The sequence below is a fragment of the Canis aureus genome, chromosome 10 (genome assembly GCF_053574225.1).
Source record: "Canis aureus isolate CA01 chromosome 10, VMU_Caureus_v.1.0, whole genome shotgun sequence".
NCBI classification, from domain to species: Eukaryota; Metazoa; Chordata; class Mammalia; order Carnivora; family Canidae; genus Canis; species Canis aureus.
The window spans coordinates 65508419-65514418 of NC_135620.1; the positions used below are offsets into that span (position 1 = coordinate 65508419).

The 6000-nt window shown below is 42.6% G+C and overlaps 1 long non-coding RNA gene across 1 annotated transcript in view; it reads right to left on the minus strand.

Moving 5' to 3' along the window:
• LOC144322618 (uncharacterized) overlaps positions 1-4993 on the minus strand; it is a 44901-nt gene extending 39908 nt beyond the window's left edge. The window contains exon 1 of the long non-coding RNA XR_013388277.1: positions 4600-4993. This is a non-coding gene — a long non-coding RNA (uncharacterized LOC144322618). The remainder of the gene's footprint in view (positions 1-4599) is intronic.
• Positions 4994-6000: the final 1007 nt, after the last annotated feature.

A 6000-nucleotide genomic window follows, 5' to 3' on the forward strand; every position in this document is an offset into this window, starting at 1 on the left:
ATGAGTTACTGTCTCTCTTTAGAAATGCATAAACATGCTGAGTTAAATATAACAACTAAAAAAATACACAGAGCCAAGTTTCTGAGAAAGAAAAAGAAAATCCAAGAAACAAAAGAGAAACTCAAAGCCTGACCGGTAAAGTTCAGCAAACACCTTGGCATCTCATGAGTATTAAACCCCAAAATCAGCCTTAGGGCCAAGAGATGGGAATTTAACATCCGTATTGGGACAAGGGACATGCCCAGTTGAAGAGGTATCAGCATTAGCTTTGGACCCTCAGAAAGGCAGTCTTTTTCATAAAAAGAGAATTAGAAAATCTTGAGCAACAACCCTCAGATAGATCAAAGAACTTTACTATTGGCCCAAGAAATAGGAAAGGGAAAAAAACAGATGAGGGGTAGTTTCTTCTTTTTTTTTTTTTTTTTAAGATTTTATTTATTTATTCATGAGAGACCCAGAGAGAGAGAGAGAGAGAGAGAGGCAGAGACACAGGCAGAGGGAGAAGCAGGCTCCATCCAGGGAGCCCGACGTGGGACTCAATCCCGGATCTCCAGGATCACACCCTGGGCCGAAGGCAGTGCTAAACCGCTGAGCCACCCGGGCTGCCCAATGAGGGGTAGTTTCTGTAAGAAATCTAGATGCCCAGTCCACACTACACATGGGTGTGCATTAGAATGACCAACTCATCCTCATTTGCTAATCCTTTCCTAGTTTTAACACTGAACATCCTGTGTCTCAGACAATCCTTATCCCTTGGTTGAGGCCTTCCAGGCCAACCTGGAAGTATGACCAATCAGCAGCCAGATTATACAACCTACATTTTATAGGAATCCCAAGCCACATGTGCAAAAACTGGCCTGATCCTTGGGAATTTCTGTGGATTCAATGGACTCAATTGTACAATCACTCTGTAGACAGACTTCCACAAAGCAGGGTACTGGGGACTCCTTCAGAGTGAGTCATCAGATAAAATACAGTTTGTCCACTTAAAGTTGAATTTAAGTTAAACCATTTTCAAGGTGCAATCTGGGGGCATATTTACACTAAAAATATAGTCATTATTTTTCTGAAATTCAAATTTAACCGGGTATATTTTGATTTGCTAAATTCAGCAACCCTGCAGCCCCAGAGATAAACAAGAGCAATTAGCATAATGACCATGTGTCCTGGAGTTAAACTCACTGGCAAAAATTGTTTAAATTATATAAGGAAATGAGCCACTGGGATAGATAGTAGATGCAGCAAATGGAATAATTTGTACTCCCAGAGCCAGAAATTATAAACTCAGGCACTACAAAATAAATGTCTTAAATTATTAAAGAGATTGGGACACCTGTGTGGCTCAGTCGGTTAAGCATCAGACTCTTGGTTTCAGCTCAGGTCACGATCTCAGGGTCCTGGGATCCAGCCCCACACCTGGTTCTGTGCACCCAATGCACAGATGAGTGTGCCCGCTTGAGATTCTCTCCCTCTCCTCCTCTCCCCACCCCCCTTCTCCCCCCTCAAATAAATAATTCTTTTAAAAAGCCAAGAAATAAATAAAGAGATTGAAAAAGGAACAGAAATTATAATAAAAAGACAGAACACTGACAAAAGGAACAGATGGATCTGTAAAGGAACCAAACAGAACTTGTAGAAATGAAAAATGTGGCCATTGAAACTAAAGTCTCAAGATCTAGGTTGAATAACAAATTAAATAGCTGAGGGAGTTACACGACTATGGGCCTCCTATTCTCGTTTGCAAAACAGGGATAATAAGAGAACTTATGCCATATAGGTCATATATAAAAACAAATATAATACAGCCCAAACACTCAGAATAGTGCCTGAGCTGTCGGAACTTCTCAGCCAATCTATCAATCAACAACTATTATTTAGTCATGAATTAAGTCTCTAGAACATCCTCACATAGCAGGATCTCCCGGAGGTTCACAGGGAGCATCACCATAATAAAGACCCTAAGAAGTTCTGCTGCTTAGCCTTGTTGTTTGGACGACAAAAAGATGACAAAATGAAGATTCACCGAGGCTCTGCCACTTGGCCAGGTCTTTTAGCTGCTACATGGTGGATTTGGTCTATAAGATCAGGGTGGTCTGGCTCCATAGGCCATGGTTTCAATGATTGCACCATACTGTAAAGTTGAGAAGAAGTTTATAATAATCCTTCTCTTGTAAGATGGCTTCTTTCTGAAAGCACAGAAACTGAAAGGTGAAGTTGCCCTGGGGTTCCTTCAAACTCACCTGCGTGTCCCCCTCAACAGCCCCTAGCCAGCCTCTGAATCCCAGAACGGAAGCTAAGGGTCCTTTGAGTATGTCCTCTCTTCCTGAGGTTCAGGCAGGGGATAGTGGGAGTGGGAGAGCAACTGGCTTCCAGGGCCCTGCTTCCAAGGGCTCCCATTGAGCGCCCCTCAGTCACATGGTTGCTTTCCTTCCACAGCATCTAACTCACACAGCAGTGCTAATACCTCTACATGGCCCCCCAGCCAAATAGATGTCGGACCTCCCTCAGAAAACAGCATTTTTTTTAAAAGATTTTATTTATTTATTCATGAGAGACACACAGAGAGAGACAGAGACACAGGCAGAGGGAAAACCAGGCTCTTTGCAAGGAGCCCGATGCAGGACTCGATCCCAGGACCCTGGGATCACGACCTGAGCCAAAAGCAGACACTCAACCACTGAGCCACCCAGGTGTCCCAGAAAACAGCATTTGAAAGCAAAGGAACAAGATACTGATCCACTAATATTGTTGGTATTTTTCACCTTAAATTTTTTTTTTTTTTTTTTTTTACTAATTAAGTCCTTGACTGTTGTGTGGTGACTGCCGGGGTCATTGTCGTTTTTTTGCACATTCAGGTACCCTCTTTGCGGGAGATGAAGGTGGACTTTTCCCCATGTCATTTGATTCAAAGCAGGGATCTGCATTTCATGAGAACCCATAGGGCTTGGGCAATGCTATCCACTGATTTCTATTAAAGGCTAAATCTACCCCAGTTGCAAGTTAAGTTGGAATTTACATGCTGGGGGTATCACTTTTGTTTTCCTAAAGCTGTACTTTTAATAAGACTCTTAACTCTGGGAAACGAACTAGGGGTGGTAGAAAGGGAGGTGGGCGGGGGGGTGGGGGTGACTGGGTGACGGGCACTGAGGGGGGCCCTTGATGGGATGAGCACTGGGGGTTATTCTATTTGTTGGCAAATTGAACACCAATAAAAAATAAATATATTTGTAAAAAAAGATTATGTTAAAACCATTTAGACTATACTCAGAAGTCCCAAGGTAATCAAATCATACTGATGACTACGGCTCATCGGTATGAACTGGAAGTTTAGAAATGCTAACTAATGATTGTCAAAGATTCTGACTACGTAGAAATTCTGCCTAAGAGAATCCTCAGTATCTGTAACAAGTGGCTGCTTTCTTCATTAGCATTTCATTCCTCTCAATTCAACAAATTTGAATGAATATGAATAGTAATTCTTAGAGATATTTCCAAACCTCAACATAAATTGATTAAGCACTTTTTAAGTGTGAGCCTGTAAACTTGGCATTGGAGATTCTAATATTAATAAGACAGGCTTAGCCTTCAAGGAACAAACTATAGATAAAGAAAAAAAAAAACAAGTAGTTAGAAGTCATCAACCGATTGCCTCACCAATGGAGACACAGCAACATACACGGATCTTAAAATACACGTTAGGGAGCTAATTAAAAAAGAATGTGGTGTATGATACCATGGTATTTATATAAATTTTAAGAGCATCTATACACAAGTACGATAATGGGGCACCTGGGTGGGTCAGCTGGTTAAGCAGTTGATTCTTGGTTTCAGCTCAGGTCGTGATCTCAGGGTTGGGAGACGGAGACCTGTTTTGGGCTCCATGCTAAGCATCTGTCTGCTTAAGATTCTCTCTATCCTGGGACGCCTGGGTGGTGCAGTCAGTTGAGCATCTGACTCTTGGTTTTGGCTCAGGTTGTGATATGAGATCAAGCCCTGCTTTGGGCTCCGGGATCCGTGCTCAGCACGGAGCCCACTTGAGTTTTCCTCTCCCTCTCCCTTTGCCCCTCCACCCGCTGTAAAATAAATAAATAAATAAATAAATAAATAAATAAATAAATAAATCTTTAAAATAAAAAGATTCTTTCTCTCTCTCTCTCCCTCTATACCTCCCCATCACTCTCTCTCTCTCTAAAAAAAAAAAAAAAAAAATACAATGAACATTTTGCAAGAGCACAGACAAATAAAAGGATATACAAAATGAATGTTTGGCTGGATTCTTGTGGAAGGGGAGGAAAAGGAGAGTGGAGGAAGGAAGGAAAGAAGGAGAGAGGGAGAGAGAGGTGAGAGGCTCAAGGAGTAAAGGAAGAAAGAAAGAAGAGGTTTAATATCCACGCAGCGGGCCCGGCCATCTGGCACAGTCAGTATCCCTTAGATGACACATCTGTGACCTACCCTTTGCCTTCTCTGTCCTGAGTCCCCAATTCTGAGGGATTTTCTTCATCAGAAAACTGTTAAAGAAATAAATTCATAACTTGTGCCTCTACTGATTTTCAGAAAACAAGGTGAGCTCGCGGGTGTGCAGAGGGCAGGTGTACTCACCAACCTTGTGTAGACCCCAGCTGCACCACCGGATACAGTCATCACAGCAGGGCAAGGAGAGCCAGCAGCCTCCTTCCTCCTTCCCCCCAACTCGGGCAAATGCTCATCACCCAAGTCTATTTATCTTCACTCAGGTTGCAATTTGCATTTCTTTTTAGAGAGATCAAGACTTAACTCCTCTGGAGTTTGGACTCTTCTTCCTCAAAACTTTAAGCTTGAGAGAGACCAGAGGAAAGTCTTTCTGAGCCAGCCTCTCTCCTCTTTCCCTGAGATTGAACACAATCGTCAACCAACGTTTATCAACTGCTCTCCTCTCCCAACAAAGTCAAGTTCTCCTGGAGAGTCCCCAGAGTATCTTGCCAGATAAAAGACAGGATGCCTGGTTCCATTTGAGTTTCAGGTAAACAACGAGTGATTTTTTTAGCATGGGTATGTCCGAAAGATTGCAGGGGACATACTTAGACTAAAAAAAAAAATCACTCGTTGCTTATCTGACGTTCAAATTGGACTGGGCCCTCTGTATTTTTAGTTGCTAAATTTGGCAATCCTACCCTAACGCAAGGGATCAACGTCTAGAATCTAAGCTCGGTCTGTCGAGAGTTGGTGGAGCATACTGTGGAGGACCGCAGGACAGGGCTAAATTCAGGAGGTAAAGCATTTCACATTCTTTTGTTTTGTTTTTCTTTTTATCGGGCATGCCATTCCAGATGGAATTAGCACAGTTTAGTCCTATAAATGGACTAGAATTTCTCCTCGTGACACCCACCTGGTAAGAGCAGCAGTATCAAATAGGAGAGATACGAGGGCTAGGAGTCCAGAAAATCTAATTTTAGTCCTAGCCCTCTACTTCCAACTGGATGTGTGGAATGAGGCCACCTTTGTCCCATTATGTCCTCGGGACCTCTCTTGAGGCCCTCAGTCTCCACATCCGCAAAATGGGAAGGGGAAAGGAAGGGCTAAATGATTTTTAACCATCCCTCCTAATGCAGCCTTCAGTGCCTCTACGATATTCATCATATTTACTTAATTTAGTAAAGACAGCTTTGTTGGTCTTAACCCATGCAGGAATAATAAAACATAACACAAATGAGGAGTTCTTCCCTTTCCCATATTCCAGTAAAAATTGCTCTTTGAGGTATTGTGGTTGTTACAAAAACTGAAACCAGAAGTTCAGGCTCAGTGAGGAGGCCAAAGATTGCAAATGCCCTATTACCAAAATAGAACCAAAGCAGAAGCTTTGCTCTAAACAGCACTCACTGTCTTTTGGCAGACAGGGAAGGATTTGGTCAGAGCAGACCTTAATATGGCTCAACTGGGCTGCTAGAGGCAGGAAAAGACCCTTACGTCTCCCCAACAAACCATTTCTCCGTAAAATGGGACTAACAATCCCTCCTACTTCCC